Source organism: Dendrobates tinctorius, unplaced genomic scaffold (genome assembly GCF_039654945.1).
Source record: "Dendrobates tinctorius isolate UK_male_01 unplaced genomic scaffold, ASM3965494v1 ptg000044l, whole genome shotgun sequence".
NCBI lineage: Eukaryota > Metazoa > Chordata > Amphibia > Anura > Dendrobatidae > Dendrobates > Dendrobates tinctorius.
The window spans coordinates 19,422,903-19,435,266 of NW_027361712.1; the positions used below are offsets into that span (position 1 = coordinate 19,422,903).

A 12,364-nucleotide genomic window follows, 5' to 3' on the forward strand; every position below is an offset into this window, starting at 1 on the left:
CCTCAGTTTGAAGAGAAATCAACAGCCTCCCTTCTAAATGGCTCCAACATACACTAGTGCTAAAGTTTGTGAACCCTTCAGAATTTTTCATATTTCGGCATAAATTTGACCAAAAACTACAGCAGATTTTCATACAAGTTATAGGAGTAAATAAAGAGGACCAAATCAAATTAGTCAAAAATGTTAGACATTATCATTTTTTTTAAATTAGGAATATAATCCAGTATTACATGTCAGAGAGTGGCAAAAGTATGTGAACATTTGACTTTAGTATCTAGAGTGACCCCTTGTGAAACAATAACTGCATCTGGAAGAACAAGGTGGAAAAATGAATTTAAATGGTTGTCCCCGCCATGATGCACCAAGCGCTTGTACTTGGTTTGAACAGTCACTCTGTGCTGACAGTCCCTTTAAAGGGAACCTGTCACCAGGAATAACTCTGTTAACCTGCAGATATGAGGTTAATAGCGTTATGATGCTTTCCGGCGCCTGCTGGAAGAAAATGATCTTGATTCTCCCCACCAGCATTCAGTCATGGGGGGGCGCTGGTTCAGTCACCTCTCTAAATATACAGAGGCACACCATGCCCTGACTGACAGCTGAACCCCTAATGCAGAGCCAATGTCAATCAGTGCCGAAGGCGCTGTTCCAGCCGCTGCTCAAAAGAGGTTACTGAACCAGCGCCGACCTCGTGACTAAATCGGGAATACTGCCGTGGAGGGATGGGGGTTGGTTGTGGAGTAAAGTTCATTTTCTCCCTGCAGCATTAGGCTACGTGCAGGCACCGGCCAGCATTATAGCGCTATTAACCTGCAGATTAACCCTATATCTGCAGATTAATAGCATTTTAGGCTGTCAGTTAGGGCTGGTGGCATGGCTTCAGTGCCACTCTGTAAGCTCAACTCAGAGCGGTGACTGAACCAGAGCAGCGCCCCATGACTGAAGCCAAATGTTGGCAAGGAGAATAAAAATCATTTTCTCCACGTTGCATTTGGCTACGTGCAGGCGCCGTACAGCATCATGACGCTGTTAACTTGCAGATGTGCGGTTCATCTGCAGGTTACAGTGTTATTTCTGGTGACAGGTTCCCTTTAAGTTCAGGACTTTTACTTGACATGCCAAAACTTTATTCTTTTTCAATCAATCTATTTTTAGAGCGACCTGTGTCTTTTGGGTCATTGCCTGCTGTATTATAACCTATGTTCTCTTAAGATTCAGCTTAAGAAGTCCTGTCCCATATGTAGCAAAACAGGCCCAAACAATGATTCTGCCACCACCGTGTCACACATGGTATAAGATTTTTATCCTGTAACGCAATGTTTTTCTTCTTTCTCCAAACATTACGCTTCTCATTTAAACCAAAAAGCTCTATTTTGATCTCACCCAAGTACAAAACACTGTGCCAATAGTCTTCTGGCTTGTTTACATCATCTTTGGTAAAGGGCAAATGGGCAGCAATGTTCTTTTTGGAGAGCAGTGGCTTTCTTATTGCGCAATCCTGCCATGCACACCATTGATATTTAATGTTGTTCTGATGATGAGTTATGAACATTAACATTAGCTAATGTAAGAGAAGCCTTTAGGTGCTTAGATGCTACTTTGAGATCATGTGCATCAGACTATTATATGCAGACCACTCCTAGGGAGGGACGTAATGGTCTTCAATTTTGTCCTTTTGTAAACAGTCTGACCGTGGATTGGTGGAGTCCAAACACTAGAGATTTGTAAACTTTTATAGCCCGACGACCTCAGAAGAATTGCTGATTAGTGATGAATGCAAGTGCTCATTACTCGAGTTTGCCGAGGGTGCTCGGGTATTGGGAGTGCTAGAGTGACATGTTCGAGTTCCTGCGGCCGCATGTTTTGCGCTGTTAAACAGCCACAAAACATGCGGGGATTGCCCGTATTTGTCAGGCAATCCCTGCATCCTTTGTGGCTGTCTAACAGCCTTGGGAGCTCACTCGTTGCATACCCAAGCACCCTCGGCAAACTCGAGTAACAAGTATTTATACTCCTCACTATGGCTGATGCTTCTCAGAAATCTCTTATTTGTTCTATGATACACTGATGTTCTTTAAATAAAATAGGTTGCCCGCTAATGATTGTCATCCCATTGTTTGAAAGCAGTAGACGCCATTTTCACCTAATCCTAAAGGTTCACATACTTTTGTCACTCACAGACATGTGATATTGGATCACTTTCCGGATTTAAAAAAAAAACAAAACCACAAAATATAATATTTTTGACTCGCTTGATGTGGTTTTCTTTACTTACTTTTTGGTCTTGTGTGAAAGTATGAGGTCATTTTAGGTCAAAATTATGCAAAAATATGGAATATTCTGAAGGATTCACAAAGTTTCAAGCACCACTTTATGTACAGGATATTATAAAGTCTACACACCCTGGTTAGAATGCCCACTTTTTGTCATGTAACAAGAAGAATCATTTCAGAACTTCTTCCACCTTTAGGCTATGTGCGCACGTAGCGGATTTTCTTGCGGAAATTTCTGCGCCTCTTGGCAGAAAATGCAGTGGATATTCCGCGCGTTTTTTATGTGGATTTTATGCGCTTGTGATGTGAATTTACATGACTTGAATGAGGATTTGTTTGCAGATTTGTTAGCTAAATAAAGATATATTATTTTTTTTTTAAATGTTTTGTCATTTCTTTGTCCAACCTCCAATTGTTGATCTGCTTCAACCAAGATGGGCACTACTCTATATTCTCCGTCCACACACTCTTCCTCCTTCTGACATCATTTCCTTTGACAAATCTGCAGCGTTTTTTGGCAGCAAATCCGCAGCAAATCTGCAAAGCTTTTTACACCAGCGTTTTTGATGCAGATTTGAGTGACTCAAAAGTCATTGGGTGAAAAACGCTGCAGATTCGGAAAAAGAATTGACACGCTGAGGAAAATAAGACACTGCGAGTGAGGACGGAATTTTCCGCATCTTGTGCACAATTCTGGATTCTCATTGATTAATCTTGCTTTAGTAATCTTTTGCATTTTTGGAGGATTTCCGCGCAGAAAAAAGCCTGCTGTGGAAACGCAACAAATCCGCATCATGTGCACATAGCCTTAATGTCACCCATAATTTCTACAAATCCACTGAAAAAAAAACAAAAAAAAAAAAACAAACAAATCATTTTGGAGGGGAGAAATAAAGCCTATTACTAACAGCTCACAGTTGTCTGCATAGCCTTTAGCGGTTATCAAAAAGGTGGGACAAAATAAATGACGTGGAATGTCGGTATTATGGAATTTCAGCTGAGCCAGTGGATTGGTTTTTTTTGCTAATAAATGGGAAAAAGTGGGTAATTGTCGGGAGTGCCTTTTACAATTAAAGTACTTCAGCCTTTGTTTTTTTATTATCTTTTGACTACAAGGTTAGTAATGGGGCTGTCTCACAGATACATCTTCATTAACTAACCCCAAAACCATTACCCTGTCTGCCACCGTTCCAGGGCAATTGGGAAGAGCTGAGGCTAAGGGTCATCGATGGCGCATTTAATAGATGCACCATTTCTGCAGCGGCTGCACTTTGAATTGGATCCTATAATGAATGGGCAGCCAGTGTAAGGACTGGAGAAGAGCGGACGTTTCCAAGTACCGATTAGCCAGATAGATGACGCTGGCTGCTGCATTAAGTATGGACTGGAGAGGGGAGGCCAATTAATAGAGCGTTGCAGTAATCAAGGCGGGAGTGGATCAATGCTTCAGTGAGGGTTTTTGTTGTTTCCATGGTGAGAAAAGGGCGGATTCTAGAGATGTTCTTTAGCTGTAAAGGGCCTGTCACACTAAGCGATATTGCTAGCAATATCGCTATAACTTGTGACGTTATAGCAATATTGCTAGCAATATCGTTGTGTGTGATACTTACCTCCGACCGCTCCCCCGCTGGTTATCGCTGATCGCGCGAGAACGTCCTGGACTGATTCTCGTTATCAGCTTCCTGTGGAGAGACAAGCGTGGAGCCGGGCGGGAGGACGCAGGATCGCCTAGTGTGATAGGTAAGTAGCGACCCCCGTCCCCTGCGATGTCGCTGGTGAGATCTGCCTGCGTGGCAGCTCACAAGCGACCACTTAGCGATGTACCAGCGATCCTGACCGCGTCATATCGCTGGTACATAGCTAAGTGTTACAGTACCTTAAGCGGCAAGAGTGGGCAATTAAGGGGTTAATCTGCATAAATAAAAGCTGGGGGAAAAACTGATGCAAAAATGCAACGTGTGAATATAACTTTAGCTAACCAAGTTGGCAGGAGCATAGTTATAATTAAAAAAAAGCTGTAACCCACCCACCTCAAGTACAGCTCTGCCATTGCTCCTGTGATTGTTTACAGGTTGCAATGGTGGACTCACAACTACTGCACACATCACCACTGCAGCAAAAATGCAACGTGTGGCCTACATTGGCAGAGTGGGAGCTATTCTGTATAGTGGGCCAGTGTACTGGCTAACGTGGGGTGGGGTTTTAGAACAGACCACTTGTTTATGACATCTGAATGCACTACTAAAATGGCTACACCCAGTGTGACGACTGGGGAAAGGTCTCGGTGTCGCACTAAAATATTTACCAATGTAGTGGAACCTCCCTGTAAGGGTATGTTCACACTGGGCATTTTTGCTGCATTTTTTTTTGCTGCTTTTTTAATGCTAATTTTCAGCCGCTTTGTACAGTACCAGCAAAGCCTATGAGATGTCAGAAATCTCATGCACACACATTTGTTTTTTTGTGTCATCAGGATTTTGTGCTTTGATGCTTTTTTGGGACATAGAGCATGTCACTTATTTCAGCGTTTTTCACCCATTGGCTTGAATAGGTGTTGAAAAAACGCAGCAAAAACGCAGGTATCATTATTTGCAGCGTTTCTCTGCAGAAAAGTCATGGACATTAGCATGGACAAAGACACAAAAAACGCACCAAAAAACGCACCAAAAAAAACCACACAAGGCCTCTTTTACACATCCGGTTTGTGCCGTCAGGCACAATCCGGCATGTGTGTAAAAAAAAAAAAGAATCCGTTTTTTTTTTTTTACCGCCGGATGCGTTTTTTGTCATTGAGAAGCACATACACCGGATCTCGCCGCATGTGCTTCCGTTTGTTCCGGTTTTTACCGGATCCGGCTGAATTCCTCTGTCCGGCGGCCGGGTGCTGCAGCGTTTTTTTGTCTGGCGAAAAAAGCCGGACATGGACGTATGCGGCCCTTCCGGCTCTGCGGGACAATATTTCTCAATGGCACATTCCGGCCGCCGGGTCAGGCTTCTACCTGATCCGGCCACCGCATGCACGGTTTTACCCTGTGCGCATGCCCGGATATCTCTCTCTCTTTCATACCCCGTTCTCTCTCTCTTTTTCATACCCCGTTCACCGGCTCATGGATCCTTTTCTTCCCCGGCGACTCCTTTGCAACATAGCCGTGTCAGGCGCCGTATGATGCGCCGCATATACTTCCGGTCCCTCCGTTCACGGCTGGATCCGGCACTCCATCTTTTTGCCGCACGGCGCCGGAATGCCACCGACGGACATGTGAAAGTAGCCTAAGCCTGCATTTTTGCCGCAGCTTCTTTCCTGCCAAGAAATCAGGTTTTGCTGCAAAAAAAAAAAAAGCAGCATAAAAGAAAAAAAAAAAAAAGCAGCAAAAACGCCCAGTGTGAACTTACCCTAATTATGCTAGCCTTAGGGCCCCGTCACACATAGCGACTCACCAGCGATCCCGACAACCAGGGCTGTGGAGTCGTTGCTCATTTTGGTGGAGTCAGTATAAAATGGACCGACTCCTAAAATATATAATAAATTGGGTACAGTAGTTCAATGCAGAACGTGCTGAATATTTTTTTCATAGGAATTTGGGAAAGTTATGAAATGTCCTATAAATGGCTGGTCTATTCCTGATCTAAGGCTACATTCACACTCAGCATTTTTCCTGCGTTTTTTGAGGATACGTTTTTCAGCTGCAAAAACAGATCAGCTTTTTAAAAAACCGCATCACCTGAAAGGTTTTTTATCTCATAGATAATGTTTTCAATAGCAAAAGCAGATCAGAAATCTGCTCTATCTGTCCATATCTGTCTATCAATATCTTATCTGTACCAAAAAGAATGAAAGCCGGGTAGCACACAGACTAACACTTCTTTTTTTTTTTTTTTTTTTTTTAGCACCAGTCAGGTACACTTCATAGCCCAGGACAGGCATTGCTCATCTTCAGTAACACATCAACATCAATTGATAGTTGGAATAAATAGACTGCATTCACCACATCTTCTTAAGGTGCAGGCTTTATTTTCAAATGTAGGGGTGTGCAGTATGAGGTTCTGCAGCAGCTGACGTGTGCAGTATGAGGTTATGCCCCCCCCAAGGTTTGATCCTGGCTTCGCCCGTGGTGTGAATGTAGCCTGAGGATCTAGTCTTTGTCTTAGCTGAGATAAGTCATAGTGTATGTATATATATATATATATATATATATATATATATATATATATATATATATACACACATACACACACACACACAGAGTACAGACCAAAAGTTTGGGCACACCTTTTCATTCAAAGAGTTTTCTTTATTTTCATGACTATGAAAATTGTAGATTCACTCTGGAGGCATCAAAACTATGAATTAACACATGTGGAATTATATAATTAGCAAAGAAGTGTGAAACAACTGAAAATACTGTATGTCTTATATTCTAGGTTCTTCAAAGTAGCCACCTTTGGCATGATTACTGCTTTGCACACTCTTGGCATTCTCTTGATGAGCTTCAAGAGGCAGTCACCAGAAATAGTTTTCACTTCACAGGTGTGTCCTGTCAGGTTTAATAAGTGGGATTTCTTGCCTTATAAATGGGTTGGGACCATCAGTTGTGTTGTGCAGAAGTCTGGTGGATATACAGCTGATAGTCCTACTGAATAGACTGTTCGAATTTGTATTATGGCAAGAAAAAAGCAGCTAAGTAAAGAAAAATGAGTGGCCATCATTACTTTAAGAAATGAAGGTCAGTCAGTCCGAAAATTTGGGAAAGCTTTGAAAGTGTCCCCAAGTAGAGTGGCAAAAACCCATCAAGCACTACAAAGAAACTGGCTCACATGAGGACCGCCCCAGGAAAGGAAGACCAAGAGTCACCTCTGCTGCGGATAAGTTCATCCGAGTCACCAGCCTCAGAAATCACAGGTTAAAAAGCAGCTTAGATTAGAGACCAGGTCAATGCCACACAGAGTTCTAGCAGCAGACACATCTCTACAACAACTGTTAAGAGGAGACTTAGACTAAGGACAGGCAACTTTGGGCTAAAGAACACAAGGAATGGGCATTAGACCAGTGGAAATCTGTGCCTTGGTCTGATGAGTCCAAATTTGAGATCTTTGGTTCAAACCATCGTGTCTTTGTGCGACGCAGAAAAGGTGAACGGATGGACTCTAGATGGACTCTACATGCCTGGTTCCCAACGTGAAGCATGGAGGAGGAGGTGTGATGGTGTGGGGGTGCTTTGCTGGTGACACTGTTGGGGATTTATTCAAAATTGAAGGCATACTGAACCAGCATGGCTACCACAGCATCTTGCAGCGGCATGCTATTCCATCCGTTTTGTGTTTAGTTGGACCATCATTTATTTTTCCACAGGACAATGACCCCAAACACACCTCCAGGCTGTGTAAGGGCTATTTGACCAAGAAGGAGAGTGATGGGGTGCTACGCCAGATGACCTGGCCTCCACAGTCACCAGACCTGAACCCAATCGAGATGGTCTGGGGTGAGCTGGACCGCAGAGTGAAGGCAAAAGGGCCAACAAGTGCTAAGCATCTCTGGGAACTCCTTCAAGACTGTTGGAAGACCATTTCCGGTGACTGCCTCTTCTCATCGAGAATGCCAAGAGACTGACCAGCAGATCAATACAACCAGCCACGGAGCATTGTAGGATCTCACAATCTGGAAACTCAGGGGGCCATTGCAATTTTTTTTTTTTTTTTTTAAAAGGTATGTGAACAAGATCGGGAATGAATCAGGATTTCCTCAGGAATTGACGCAGGTGAAATCTGCATCTGAGGTCACTGGCAGGTCACCTGCGGTTTTTACATACGTTTTTGATGCGATTTTTCCACATGCATTTTTGATGCGTTTTTTCATTTTATGCTTTTTTTTGTCACTCGAAATAAAGCTAGTTGAAAGTTGGCTTCTGGGAAGGAAAAAAAGTGATTTCCTGTTTGCAGATATATTGGGGTATGTGCACACGGTCAGTAAACGCTGCAGGTTGGACGCTGCGTACATCTGCAGCGCCCAATTTTGACCACATGTATTTAGTTATCCCTCCAAAAAAAACAATGACGACCACACTGGTGGTTAAAAATGTGCACACTGATGGTGAATACGGACACACTGATGCAAACCACCGATTGACACCGGTACCAGTTTTTTCAAGTACTTGTTTAAACACGTATGCAAATTGCCTCTTCAGAAAGAAAGAGGACTTTTACTCTACAGCGCCACCTATTGGTAGTAGCGATCCTACAAGTCACAATCAACCCTTTAACGAGTCTTGTAGTATGACTTAGGATACAAGCCAAATCAGAATCTCAATTTGCAGACACGGTGTTTCGAGCTGTTGGCTCTCGTCAGTGCAAAGTATGAGATCTGATTTGGCAAGGTGAGAGGCTCTGGACTAGGGTCTAAGAAGTAAGGTTTCTCCTTGCGGAGAGTGACATGCCAGCTGTGGCTTGTCAAGGCAAGGAGACTTATTCGCCGTGCAATGCTCCTCTGGGAAAATAATATGCAAATTGCCTCTTCAGAAAGAAAGAGGACTTTTACTCTACAGCGCCACCTATTGGTAGTAGCGATCCTACAAGTCACAATCAACCCTTTAACGAGTCTTGTAGTATGACTTAGGATACAAGCCAAATCAGAATCTCAATTTGCAGACACGGTGTTTCGAGCTGTTGGCTCTCGTCAGTGCAAAGTATGAGATCTGATTTGGCAAGGTGAGAGGCTCTGGACTAGGGTCTAAGAAGTAAGGTTTCTCCTTGCGGAGAGTGACATGCCAGCTGTGGCTTGTCAAGGTAAGGAGACTTATTCGCCGTGCAATGCTCCTCTGGGAAAATAATATGCAAATTGCCTCTTCAGAAAGAAAGAGGACTTTTACTCTACAGCGCCACCTATTGGTAGTAGCGATCCTACAAGTCACAATCAACCCTTTAACGAGTCTTGTAGTATGACTTAGGATACAAGCCAAATCAGAATCTCAATTTGCAGACACGGTGTTTCGAGCTGTTGGCTCTCGTCAGTGCAAAGTATGAGATCTGATTTGGCAAGGTGAGAGGCTCTGGACTAGGGTCTAAGAAGTAAGGTTTCTCCTTGCGGAGAGTGACATGCCAGCTGTGGCTTGTCAAGGTAAGGAGACTTATTCGCCGTGCAATGCTCCTCTGCTCTCTCTCCTCTTAAACAGGGACATGTGAATGAGGCCTTACACATAGTAAGCCAGCCATAAACCTTTAATAGTGACAAGTCTAACTCATTTAGGCAACAGCCATTTCTTCTTCCCCCTGCCCCCAATATCCTTGGGCTAGCCCAAGTGTGCGTGTTTTTATTCACCAGTGGAGGGTAAGACACTGTCACTCTTCTGGTAGCAGCTCATCTCCCAAGGGAACAAAAGGTTCACACTGAAATTATCTATCAGGGGAGGGTCCCAGTCAATTTTATATAATGTGCATGAGGAGCTAAAAATGATCATTACATTCAGAGAAAATAACTTGCTGACTAAGTGCTGAGAATTTGACATTAGGCAGAGGTCAGCTGATCCAGCGTACGATGTAATGTTTCCTGACTCTCCTCCAGAGGTATCAAAACTGTTGGACTGCCACTCCTTTCCTCTCCCAGATTAAACACTTTCCACGGTGCCTGGCAGTGGCTTATCCCCTATCCCCATTAAGAACATGTATATATACGGTATGCATGCACTAGTCCTTATTATTACTGAGCGTACATGCACGTCTGCTTGTTGGATAAGCTGGCACATTTGATCACATTTCCATGACGGAGTTAAAGGGAACCTGCTGCCTGACCAATCCTACTACTTTTAAGAGATTTCTGAATCATCATTGAATACAACGTATAGTGTACCTTTCCTCTGTTACTCCTCCTGGAAATTAACTGTATATCATAAGGGTATGTTCACAATGGGTTTGATGTGGATTTTTGGTATGGGGTGTTTTTTCTATTTCAACTAATTGAAAAATTAAGTTTGGAACATTTTTAAGCAGAAAAGCCTCAAGAATTGGCATGTTGCTTCTTTTTCTACATGGAAAAGCAGAAGCACTAAGGGTAAGCTTTCACAGTGCAAAGAATTGGAAGAATAGTCGAAGAGTACACGTGTTTTTCAATTGATTTTGGAGAACATTCTGTTCTGAAATCACATGAAAACCCGAATCAGTGAACATAGTCTAAATGTACAACAGACTATTATCATACCCCTTGTCACAAGAGTGCACTGCTACAGAATCTAAGAGCATCAGTGCTGATTGGACACGGTCAGCAAGTGTGGGACCACTCGAAGAGGAAATACACAACTTTACTGAAGAGTTGCCCATGAAGGACATTGATAGGAGACTTAAGGGCCCGTTACACGTAGAGATATCGCTAGCAATGTCGCTATAACGTCACTGGTTTTGTGACGCAGCAGTGATATCGCAATGTGTGATACTTACCTCTGACCGGCTCCCCCGCTGTCTGTCGCTGGTCGTGTGAGAACGTACTGGACCGTTTCTCGTCGTCAGCTTCCTGCTGTGGCGACGAGCGACCCCTTATTTCTGGGGGTTTAGTGGGGTCCCAGAAGTAACTGATAAGGGATTGAAAGCACAGACTCCAGATGGGCACCCTGTTCTTAGGGTTGGCCCCTAAGGGATTTTATTAGTGATGAGGCATCCCCCACATGTAATCAGCCTGTCCAGCAGCCACAAATCATGCAGCTGAGGCGACAGAAACTAAATCTCCGAGCACGCCAAAATACTCGGAGGTCACCCGAGCAACTCTGGAAAAACCCAAGCATGTTCGGAATAACCCGAGCAACGAGTATACTCGCTCACCACTAGATTTTATCACTACACACTGGGCTACACAGGAGTCCTAACCTTCCATGGCACTGGCGATAGGGGCACTTATCACCCCAAACATAATAGCAGGAATGAAAGGGGCATTCTCCAAAATCATCTGTCAGAAGGGGTGGAGAGATTTACTAGCACACTATACCAAGTTACCAACCCTCCAGAAGGAAGCAATCCAGGCTGAGGGTACTGGTGTCCTGCTATTGATAACACGGAGGCAGCACACCCGTATACACAGTGCGTGGCCACTTCATGGCAGGCTGGTGCGGCCACCCAGGGGTGAAGAGCAGCTGAATGTGCGCAGCGTACACAAGGTGGCTGGGTGCGGGACGGACTGGCAGGAGCGGGGCACAGGGCAACACGTGGAGGAAGACAACACACGTAGCACACCGCGGGCGGCCGCTCATGTGACTGCTACACATAGGACGCACTCACCGTGTGCCGGCTGCTCCTCAGCTCAGCGACTGTACCGGCCGCCCCCGTAACATCGCCGCCGTCAGGAGACCAATACTCTGTGCACGGCGGGGTTATTGGTCGGGAGCCGCGTTGTTGTGCTTGTCCGGGATCACACTGGGAGGGGGTCGTTGCCAGGCTCTGCACTCAGGGACACAGATTGGTGCATCAACAGGAAGGGAGGGACAGACGCGGCCGAGAATGCTGGGAGCTGGCAGCGGTGGGACTGGGAGGAGAAGGTGGTGACACCATCGTCTGTGCAGTAATGGCCGCTGTGGACGCAGCTCTAAAATAACGTGGACAAGTGCACTGCTTGTGGGGGTCCTGCCTCTCCCAGTGGGATTCCTGCTGCCTCAGGTCTCGTGTGTCCTGAGAGAAACAGCGCAGAAGCAATGAGTGGCCTGCACAGGAAGCGGTCCGTGTACAGGGGCCCACAATCCGGTCGCACACTATGGCCACAGTCACACTCTCAGTATTTTACCTCAGTATCTGTAAGCCAAAACCGGGAGTGGGTGATAAATCCAGAAGTGGTGACGTGTTTCTATTAGACTTTTCCTCAGACTGTCCCACTCCTGGTTTTGGCTATAAATACTGAGGTAAAATACTGACCAAATACTGAAGGTGTGACCGTAGCCTTAGGCTGGTTTCACATTAGCGCTTTTTAAGCGCACGCACGGCCGGGGGTAGCTCCGCCCCCGAGCCGGCTCTCTGCCCGGCGTGCCCGCCCCTTGCTTGTAGCGCCGCCTCAAACTTTTCGGATTTTGGCGCGCACGGCGCACCGTCAAAAGTGCGCAGTGCAGGTCAAAGCGCAACTATCG

At 45.0% G+C, this 12,364-nt stretch overlaps 1 protein-coding gene across 3 annotated transcripts in view; it reads right to left on the reverse strand.

Moving 5' to 3' along the window:
• The window catches only part of HOMEZ (homeobox and leucine zipper encoding), a 50,988-nt gene extending 38,920 nt beyond the window's left edge, over window positions 1–12,068 (reverse strand). The window contains exon 1 of one of the 3 annotated variants that reach the window (XM_073575385.1): window positions 12,028–12,068. The gene's annotated coding sequence lies outside the window, so the exon portion shown is untranslated. Of the gene's footprint in view, window positions 1–11,250; window positions 11,390–11,528; window positions 11,975–12,027 lie in introns of those variants that run through there. The other 2 variants (XM_073575383.1, XM_073575384.1) reach the window with 2 other exon arrangements.
• Between the last annotated feature and the right edge of the window lie 296 nt (window positions 12,069–12,364).